At 35.2% G+C, this 11,395-nt stretch overlaps 1 protein-coding gene across 1 annotated transcript in view; it reads left to right on the top strand.

The window, feature by feature from the left end:
* LOC136767666 (protein CEBPZOS) overlaps positions 1 to 11,395 on the top strand; it is a 398,863-nt gene that overhangs the window by 268,956 nt on the left and 118,512 nt on the right. The gene's annotated exons all lie outside the window — the stretch shown is intronic.

Here is an 11,395-nt window from a genome sequence, read left to right as displayed (position 1 = left end):
TGTGAAACTAATAAGGACAGGCAATTGACAGCTACTGCATCCCATCACAGTGAATTCACTAAACAGGCCACCTAGTCCCCAAGAGTGGAGCTCGGATCCAGTGTGTGTTCATTCGTTCTTCGCAGTGGGCTTCATTTTCAGAAGACAGAAAGGTGCAGACGTTCCTTGCAGTAAAAGTAACTCAAGCGATCACAGAATATTACAAATGTAATGAATGATGCAGTGCTTTTGGGGATGCTGTACCACGCTGTACATGCACAAGTTATACAGATTGAATGAGTTATCAATATCTTAGACATGACAGATAATGACAGTTATATGTGAAGATGGTGTACAGATGAATGCATGTTTTATTGGTCTTATATGATTATATCTACCACACTGGCTTGTGCTGGGATTAAGATTTACTACAGCTCTGTGAGATGAGCTCAGTGAATATATGTGGACAGCTGCCAGTTTGTTTGTTTTTTCTTTTTTCTTTTCTTTTCTTTTTTTTTTTTAAATGTATGCGCCCTGGAGAATTTCTGAATGTTTTGAAGCCATTTTGATTGGAAGCCAGGCAGTATAAAGTTGGATGAAAGCCTTGTATTGGCAAAAACGATTGCTATGGATCCAAACTTACAGACAGGGACAGTGTGTGTGTGGTTTGGTGGGCTAAAAATATCCTTTCCCATCCCATTGGTGGTACTGGTTAAGTCCAGTTACAGTAATTCACGTTAAAGGCAGACATGGGAGTGAATTCAATGTATTTGATTAATTATGTCATTGGTTTTCCTTAATGTGTTTTGGGGTTATTATTATTATACCAAAATTAATATAATTATACAAATATACAGGAGGGGGGTAGACTTAAAATATATTCCTACAGTAGTAGAGTACAGTATCAAAAACTAAAAACAAAATTAACTGGTTTCTAACAGAAATATACCTGTATAAGTAAAAAGTCCTATTCTTGATGTGTTGCAAGTTAGGAAATCTTGGTGTATTAGCTACCTTGCATTACTCTACGCCAGCGGTATCAGACTCCAGTCCTGGGGGGCCACAGTGTCTGCTGGGTTTCATTCCAGCCCAGCACTTGGTGCCTTAATTGGTCTAATTAACCAATTAACTAGATGAATTGAACACTTCTCTCTCTAGACTCTGAAATGTTCTGTGGGTTCAGTGTTTTGAGTCATCAACAAATGGTAAGGTATCTCTGCAATAAAATTAAAATATAAAAGTTTTAGATAAGCCTACCTAACTAAATAATTACATTAAGTAAGTGGGAGCTCCTATTGGAACGAAATTCAGCAGACACTGTGGCCCCCCAGGACTGGAGTCTGACACCTCTGCACACTGAATTAATGCAAACAAACTGTCAATCCAACACAAATAAATACATACATTATTTTCCATGCTGGTGGGTGATGGTAAATTTAATGTCAGACAAGTAGAACATGTTTGATAAATCCTAAACTGCAGTCACTGACAGCTTTGATCCCTAGGGACTGGAGAAGAGTGTTTTTATTTTACTGTGGGTTCAAAATAACACGGTGGGTCTCTTTAACCTCACAAGCAGTGCAAAATAATAATAATAATAATAATAATAATAATAATAATAATAATGTCTATTCAAATGTATACATTACAGAATATATTGTTCAAGTCATTTTCTTAAATCGGTTCATTGCACAGAGAACAAATGGCCATGAGCTGGATGCGTGTTTTTACCGATCTGATACATCCTTGTGAATATTTCCTGACCTCTAGTGGTGAAGTTGTGTAACTGCAGACCCTCAGTGCTTATTCCGCTTTTGCATAAGGAACTTGTTATACCTGTGGTTAGTTCTGCTGCTGTAACGAAATGTGGGGCTCTTTGAAAAAAAACACAGCAGTGATTTCCTTAATGATTAGAGGGTGCCTTGAAAAGCACAAGGAGTGTTATGAGTCAGGCTTGTTTGAATCATGCCAGATTCAATTTGTTGGGGGATAAATATCTGGAGCACGGCAGGAGAAGCAAACAATACAAAGCTTCAAAGTGGACGGGATATGATACGGTTTATTCACATGTCTTTTTACTTTAGTTGATTGTGATTTAACATTATTTAGCTATGGGATGCCTTCATGTGATGCTGGTGTTTAAAAAGTGTCACTTCTTCTCCCCCTTAACTCAAGACACATAAGATGACGTTTTTTGTCTGACTTGACATAACTTTGAGCAGTGTGATACTACAAACTGAATATACATTACTATACCCAGAGCAGTCAGAAGGACTTGAAAAATCACTTCTTCAGCATCGCCCACAATGAATGACTTGTTAATTAACTGATTCATATATTTTTTTAATAAGATCTGATTCAACAAAAAATAGTTTTCAACTGGAAAATGAAGTTACACTCACCCAGATTATATCAAAACTTTGACCCTCCCTCCATTCACATATTACCTATTACCCAATGGCAGATTTTCAATTGTTGCTGTACAAGGAAGTCTTTGACAAACCAAAAGCCACCAGCCAGTTCTGTGTTTGTTTGTGACTAGACTGTGGTTTGAAGTTTTGATTGAATCGAGGCCCCTGTTACCTGATTCATACAGGGATTTTTTCTGCATCTTTTCTTTTGGCAACTTCCTATTCAAGAGGATGAGATTTGTAACATGATTAATAAAATAGTGAACAAGCTATTGCTAATTGCTGTAGCAATTCAGTACAGTATTAACCAGAGGTTAAATGCAGAATGTGAATATGAGTCCCTACTACCTTTGCATTCAATTACATATACATTTTTCACTGTCAAATAGTGAACTTGAACTTTTTTCTTTACATGTAGAACTATATACAATGGGTTAGAACAGGAGAGTGTTCCCATTATGGCATCTGATTGTGTCTAACGGTATTTTTTTCAAAATAAACATTGCTTTTCATAGATAACAAATAAATGGAGTGGAGTTATGTATAAAATCATAGCATGCTCATGCTCTCCTAAATACATACAGAAATAAAACAAATATTATATTATATGGTATTTATGTGCATGTGTAAATAGCCAGATTGCTAAAACTGCAACACACATTGCTGCATTTTTTGGATCTGAACCTGAATGTGTAAAAAATATTATCATTATTATCACCAGAAAAATGTATTCTATCTGTAATTTGTCACTCAAGCATGCCTCCTTACGTTAGTTAATTGACATCCCATGGCCGTCACACGCCTTGCTGAAGCTTGCTTGTGATTCGAACCCCTCGTTCCTACACGTTGCTATACCATCTACAACACATGCCGCCAAATAACAACCTCCACATTTCAAATGGGTTTGAAAAATTACATCATTTCAAAGCATCAGTTTTAACTTGAGAAAATGGATTGGCACTTATTTATTTTTTCATGGCTGCAGCCGTCTCGCTGCGTCTTTGGTGGTGTGTCCACACAAAACAGCTCACAAAATGCTCTTGCTGTTTCAAACTTTTATTGAAGAAAAATATGTACTTAGCATAAAGCCAGTCAGTACTGTATCTCAGACAAACAAGGGCCTGTTCGTCTCTGTTTTCCCTGGCGTGCTTAAAACGGTTACTGTTACATCACCCATAATTTTATCTTTCAACAGGAAAATGCCAGTTATGCAGCCATTGCCCTTGCGGTATAGCAGATAGCAATCACATCATGTAAAACCATTTGTTTGTAGACTTTGTGTTGGTGGCCACCCATGTTTAACTGGGGTTTTGGCTCGCCTCCTGATGATGAGTTTTCCAAACCTCATCATTGGCTGGCAGACACAGAGTTTGCTCTGGGTCCCAGGCAAAGAGCTCTTTCCATTTTTCCAGTTAGCATGTTTGTTCTCCTTCACCTTGATTCCTGTAAAGTCAAACATCTGATGCGCAGGTCAATGGGGAAGGAAATGACAATCCCAGCTGAAGACAGGGATATAACCTATTAACATTTCGAGTTATTCGAGGAAAAGAATGCATCTCGTTTTTTGTTCCTCTTTGTGCAGGGCTTTCCTTCTAAGGGTAATATAATGTTATGGTAGCGGAACAACAGGCAGGTCTGTGTCTCTGTGTGTGTGTGTGTGAGTGTGAGTGTGTGTGTGTCTGTGTGTGAGTGTGTGTGCACGTACTACTAAGAGGACACAATATTATGAAGAATGACTGTTCTGCTTCTGAATGTCCTTTTTATCCTTTTCTTTTGTTTCAAAACTGGTGAGCCATAGACAAATCTGGTGAAATTCATTTTCTTCACATAAATAGCAAATAAAACATTCTCTTTTCATAAGAAAGTTTTCCCTTTAGAACTCCTATGCCATGCGTCTTTTATTATGAAGTACAGCTGTTCGCTATTTCCTGTTCGCTATTCATAAAATGTAGGGGTAAATTTCACTCAAGTCAGATTGAACTTTCAAAGTGAATAATAGACAAAAGCTGGGTAACAGTTTTTTACACAAATAATTCTGTAGTGGGGTGTGTGTGTACATATGTCTTCTAAAAACAACATTAAATAAAAGCACTCCCCAGAATATCAAAAATAATACATAACATACACAATTACAAAACTACCTAAATTAATACACAATATAAGGTTGTCAAAATCATGTTAGGATTCTACAAAATATCTCTAATTGTTGTGTGAAAAAGTTGTTCTATGTTAATATATAAAAAATATAAATGTAAAAAATAATAATTTCACCACAAAGATTGTCAAGAAATGTGAAAAGACCTGCTGCAAAACGATTATAAAACATTGTGAAACAAAAATAAACCCATTCCCTTTAACAGCCTATATTAGTTTTATAACTGACTTTTATTAATGGCCTGGATGTAGTACAGATTAAATAAAGAACACATTTAATACACAGAAACAGATAATCTATTGTTGGCTGGTTTAAGTCATCCTCAGTGCAAGGATCCAAATGGAAAAACTGGTCACTTCTCTTTGCACCCAGAGTTTCTTCCATAACGTGAATACAATCTACTTTGGGAAAATTATTTTAATTACAACACTAATTAAAAGTGTATAGAGTTTGTAATACACAAAATAAAAAAGTTGAAAGTTAATAAAAGGTTCATGGTTGGAGCTACGTATCTTTGAAGTCAGTGCCTTCCAAATAAAACCAGGAATTTGGTGATGATTTATTACTATTTAGACAAGTGGTGAACAGAGAGCCATAGGATATGGAAATACTGCTTTCATATGAAATACACAGAAAACGTCATATGGGCATTGGTGACTACTTAATCTGTTGGCAGTCTTTCATTGAGGCAGTGTCAGATAGACAGTGATCCTTTTCACGAGTCACACCGACTATTTTATGTTCAAATGAATCTGACAGTTATTGCTGGCCACAAGTCCAGCAGTTCTGTGAAATTATATTACATCTTCTATCTTCACCGAAGACAGAACTGTGTATAAACATTATGTCTGTTTATTGTTTTGCCAGTTTCAAAACATATTTATTTCGTTTGCTGTGTGCAGTGGCTATTAATTCATGCACGGATGTAAACTGTCTACCTCCCAGGGAGTGTATTTATATATTTTAGAGTCTGTCACTTAAATAATAATGTATTTTTCTGGGGTGAAAAAAAAAAAAAAAAAAAAAAAAAAAATATATATATATATATATGTATATATAAAGAAAAACCTTAACTATTTCCTTGCTAAAAGGCAGATGTACAGGTTACAAATTTCATACTGCAGTCAAGGAGCCAACTAAGTGGAAAAGGATAGACATCACTTTCAGAGATTATAGTATTTTCCATATGTTTGTACTCTGTTTCAGTGGCCAACTACATACAACACCTAGTTATGTTTAGATTTCCCCTTAAGTGAATTAAAGGATGTTGCACAAAGTACCTTAACACATTCAAGTCAGTTGTCTAGTTAATAGTAATATAGCAAAACTGCTATATTATAATATAGTGGTTTTGAGACGCAGGCTTTTAATGCCAGATCTGGATTTATTTGATTATTAAACACAATTTACACTCTGAAGACTTGTTTAAATCCTAGCTAATGCTGGATCACAAAGATAAATGAATTGGCACTGGATCCAGAGAGACAGATTTGTTGTATTCCTCCCTAGTTGAATTTAATCTCCAAACAAAGTTGGGTGTGGGTTGTGGGAAGGTATAGACCGGAAGGACAGATCACAGACACCTTTCTTTTGTTTCCAGTTTTACATCAGGGGTCTCAGACTCACTTCCCGCGGGGATTCAGGAACTTGTACTTTGCATTCTAGAAGGAACATTGTTTTAAGCTATTTAAAAGTTTATGGCATAAAATATTGTTTTGATTCACTGTGGCACTACATATAAAATTATTTGCAGCCTGGAGAGAAGTATTAAATTCATCCAGTTAAGCATAAAAATTAAGTTACTGCGAACTGGTTTGGTACAAAAGCCAAAAGACATGATGGCTCCTAAGAGCTTGCATTTGAGCCCCCTCTATATCCACGCTATTCATTCAAACTGAATACTGAATCTCTGCATCTATTGCACAAAATTTGATGTATCTTGAACAGATTGTTTGCCCAACTGTATAAATTATTGTATTATGTTTCATTGTATTCTGTTTTTCGGAGGCCTTCATTTGGCATAGGATGAAAAAAAGCTGAAGATTGTGATACATATACATACATATACATACGTATACATATATAATATACGTGCACACACACAGTCAAAATATCATGCTCAATATTATGATATATAATAATTTATGTGGTTATTTCCACATTTTCTAGATTATTTTTTTCCCTCAGGCATTTATTAGAAACAGTAGTTTCAAATAAGCAATGTATTCATGACCTATTTAAAATATGCATCTAATTTGACCACATACTTGAACAGTGAAATAAAAGTAATCAGCCAACAAGACCTAGGAGTCTACGTGGACTCCTCACTTTCTCCATCCAAGCAATGTGGGGAAGCAATAAAAAAGGCAAACATAATGTTGGGGTATATTGTCAAAAGTGTAGAATTGAACAAGGGCAGTGATGTTCAGACTGTACAATGCACTAGTTAGAGCTCATCTGGATACTGTGGACAGTTCTGGGCTCCACACGTCAAGAAAGATATCGCTGCTCTAGAGGCAGTTCAGAGGAGAGCAACCAGACTTATTCCAGGATTGAAGGGAATGTCCTACTGAGAGACTGAGGAACTGAACCTGTTCACCCTGGAACAGAGGAGACTACGTGGGGACTTGATCCAAGTCTTCAAAATCATGAAAGGCATCGACCACATCAAACCAGAGGAGCTTTTCCAGATCAGCAGGGACACACGCACCCGGGGACACAAATGGAAATTGGGCTTCAAGGCATTCAAGACAGAAAACAGGAGACACTTCTTTACACAGAGTCGTCACAATCTGAACAAACTCCCCAGCGATGTGGCTGAAGAGACAATTTGTGAACATTTAAAAATAGACTGTATAGGATCCTTGAATCACTTAGTTATTAATGGACACCAAACAAGCACGATGGGGCAAATGGCCTCCTCTCGATTGTAAACTTTCTTATGTTCTTATGTTATGTCTGGGGGCAAAAACTGTCATTTTATTTTGTGAAAACCCCTAACACAATCACTGCACAGTGAATTTTAGCAGGACTTTGAAAATGGGAAAAATAAAAACACACAAAAAACACCACCGTAAGTAAATCTGCTCAGTTCTTGACTGTTTCACAAAGCTAATGAATTTTACCTGCAATGTACCATGACAAAACGTGTCCATATTTAAATTTGTCACCAAAACTGAAGCATAACAAAATGTGAAATTCAAATGCATTACATTATTAAAATAAATAAAATATCAAATTCAAACATTCACAGTCTTATAAATCATTGACATGCTTGACATTTTTTCTTTTTTCTTTTCTTCTTGCAGGTCACCACAGGGTGAAAATAACATACTGAAATGAATTACTAAAACAAAAAAGTGGCTGGTGTGTATCTGCTCCTTTGGGGGCCAAGTGTTGAATACTTGAGCTTACCAGATATTTCATGCATTACTCTCTACCTTTGATGCTAATGTCCCATTTGTAAATGAATAAGGCCAGATTTAATGAGTTCCAGTGGATTGAACTGATATTTGGATTTTGGCTTCAAATCTCAGAAATTTCACGATTCAACTGAAAATTCCTGCTTGCCTTCACAGATGAGGTTTCTTACTGTCCTTATGTTGTTGTTTGTTTACTTGTCTCCATTCTGAAATGGAAAGTTCTCATTTGTTTCAAGAACGTTAGTCTTATGTACAGTGAGGCTACTGAGACGGTTGCATTAATAATTAATTTTGTTTCAGTGCATTATTATTTGTATAAATTGATGTTTCCCTTGAAAATCCCTTGAATCCTATGAAAACATATTCGGACTGAGTGAGATCCCATATTTGGAAAGAGTTTATTTTCAAACAAAATAAATAGCATATTATCAAGGGACAATACTCTCTTTTGCTCCAGAGGGTCACTCTTTATTTTTCTTAAAATTACCTTTATGTCTCCGTGCTCTCATTTTGTAACAAGTTCTGAAGAAAAACGTATGTATTGGTTTTAAATATTGTGAAGGCCAGAAACGCTTTTGGTATACTTTTTTTTTTTTTTTTTTTTTTTTTTAAGGGGGATGGAACTCAAATATAAAAAATAAAACTGGAAAAATGTTGTTTATGAGGTAAATACCTGACACTTTCTTTGCAAATTCATAATTCTTTCAATAACCCATGTTGACAATAAGCATCACTGTGTTAATAAGATGCAAAATGGTCAAAAATGTTTTGTCCTGTATGAACTAATGTCTGACCTATATTTTCTCCTCATATTTCAAACCTCTTGTGTTCACAAACAGTTTAGGAAATCGGTCAACATCATCCCAAGAACATCACAAGTTTTGAAAAATATTCTACCTGACCAAATCATGAGAACAACACAAGATAATAAAAAGTATTGCTTTAATTTTTTTTACAAAATAATTATTTAAATTTCCCCATTTGTTCACAACTACCTTTACAGGTACAGGAGTGATGTTAAAGCATTGAAAACATCACAACATTTCTTCCCATATGTGTGCTTAATATAATTCTACATCACATGGTCAAATAAACACATTTACATATATATATAAATGTGAAGGTGATACAAATCAGATAGATACAACAAATACTCAATTCAATCACACCTTTCCTCGAGAGATATTTAAAGAAGATATTAAGAAGATAGATACCCATCCCCAGGAATAAACTTGGCGTCAATATCACCAGAAAGTCAAAAGCAGTTGTAAATATTTTGTTTCTTGGACCCTTGCAACATCTTGTGTTTGCTTCTCATTGGAAATGTCAGTTGTCTGTGAAATATTAATGAGGAAATAAAACAGTCTTATTTGCCATGCAGAGATGCAAGGAGCATATTAGAAAGCTTCTTCCAATAAAGGCTAGCCTAGGATAGCGAGCACCTGCTTTCTGCTGCTTAATAACGTTGAACTCCATTCTTGTGTGCTCTTTTATTTACTTTTCCTCAAATTATTTTTGTCCTCAGTTGACAAAGATAAATGAAGGGATTAATATATATTGGAGAAATCTCTGAACAGTTTGCAAGCACAGAGAGAAAGGATTGATATTATTTCCCCCAGGTAACCAAATGCAGACAAACTGGATTAAGAGTAATTTGCTATGGGGCTTAACTGTGATCAGAAGCCATTACCAGAACACCATTTATAAAGGGGAAAAAAAGAAAGAAAGAAATACAAAAAGGAAAATGGGGAGGAGAAAAAAACAAAAATCTTTAATTGCCTTGCACAAATTAAAATTCAAGGGCTGGGGATTAGCACTTGCTTAGAAAATGCAGTCTTCAAAAATACATATTTGCATTATAAGAGATTGTTATCCTTTTTAGTTCTGGTGGTCTTATTCGATAATACATAGGGATGGCCGAATAATTAAATTGCCAGTATCATTTTGAAAACAGTACAGTCTATATGCTCGACAACCTCAACATTTTTAAGTTAGAAAATCCACCATTATTGTACCGGTGTCAATCATACCCTTGGCTTCACTTTTTTATTTTATCAAATAAAGCTTTTGACACTATGCAATTATGTTTTCAAATATAATGCTCGACTTCAATAAAAAAAAAAAGACTAGGTCTCAGATTTGAATTTAATCTGATGAAGACCTTATTTCTAGTATTTGTTCACATGATAGGAAATAACTATGAGTTATTTTGATTGTGAGGATATCCATTTTCTGTTATGACTTGCTATGGAGCTTAACAGTGTTCAGAAATCATTGCCAGAACACCGTTTATAAAGGGGGGCACTATTTGGATAAATTCAGAGATTTTCTTTGTATTATTATTTCAATAAGGCCTGAAAATGGAACCACAATTAATGTGCTCATGCTTTTGATTCCTGGCCCAGTGATATCACCTTTATCAAATGCTCAGAGCTAATGGTACCAGGAGGAAAAAAAAAAAAATGAAAATCTGTTACAGAGTTGGAGTGAGAACTGGCAAGAAACACCTCAAAACATCTCAAAAATGAATGTTGGCTGGTTCTATGTCTTCATTCTCCATTTGTGGTTCCATGGTTTGGCTGCTTAATGCATAATAGATGTCTGTTTTTTCATGGTCATATCTTATCCTGCCACCAAGTACAAGGGAAATATTTTTGGTATCTTACTGATGCCAATAAAATAAAGAAATAAGTAAATAAAGAAACACAACAGGAAGTCAGCTAATGCGCCAAGAGTGGTTTAAAACAGAATGGAGAATTAATCCACAGTCCAATAATTAAATAATTGAGTAGTGCCTATGCACATGTCCACATTAGACAATTTATTCAAATGAATACACTGTCCTCAACTTTATTACATTTGTATCAAACAGCAGATATCCTTGTCATGATAAGATACATAAATGAGAAAAGTCTGTAAAATGCCAGCAAATAATGTTTATAAAGTAGGTTTTACCACTAATGACTGTTTCTTTTAGACTTCCTTTTGAGAAGGAATTTGAAAATCCAAACCATATAGGCTATTCTGTCTATGCATTTCAATGACTGTGTTCTTATTGAAGATACAGTATATGTGTTTGAGTAATATAATATGTGAACAGCAGGTGTCTCTCTTTAACAAGAAAAGACATTTGGAACCGTAACTTTTTTTCCTTCTTCTGTAATGCATCATCACTATTAAGGGGATATCATTTCAAAATATGGAAAGGAATAGTGTATTAAAATATGGTGTTTAAAATCCATCCATTATAAAATAAAGACTTAATTCAGTACAGGGTCATTAGGAGTCACAGGTCTTAAGGCAGAGTACTCAATAAAAATAAAATATAACAGATCTTAAGTCGATTCTCTGGTTCCATTTGCTTTCATTATGGTAGAGATGTATACTGGCTGACAGTACACAGTATCTTCTACTGATTTAATTAGTTT

Source organism: Amia ocellicauda, chromosome 1 (assembly GCF_036373705.1).
Source record: "Amia ocellicauda isolate fAmiCal2 chromosome 1, fAmiCal2.hap1, whole genome shotgun sequence".
In the NCBI taxonomy this organism is placed as follows: domain Eukaryota; kingdom Metazoa; phylum Chordata; class Actinopteri; order Amiiformes; family Amiidae; genus Amia; species Amia ocellicauda.
This window is presented reverse-complemented; position numbering and strand designations above follow the sequence as displayed.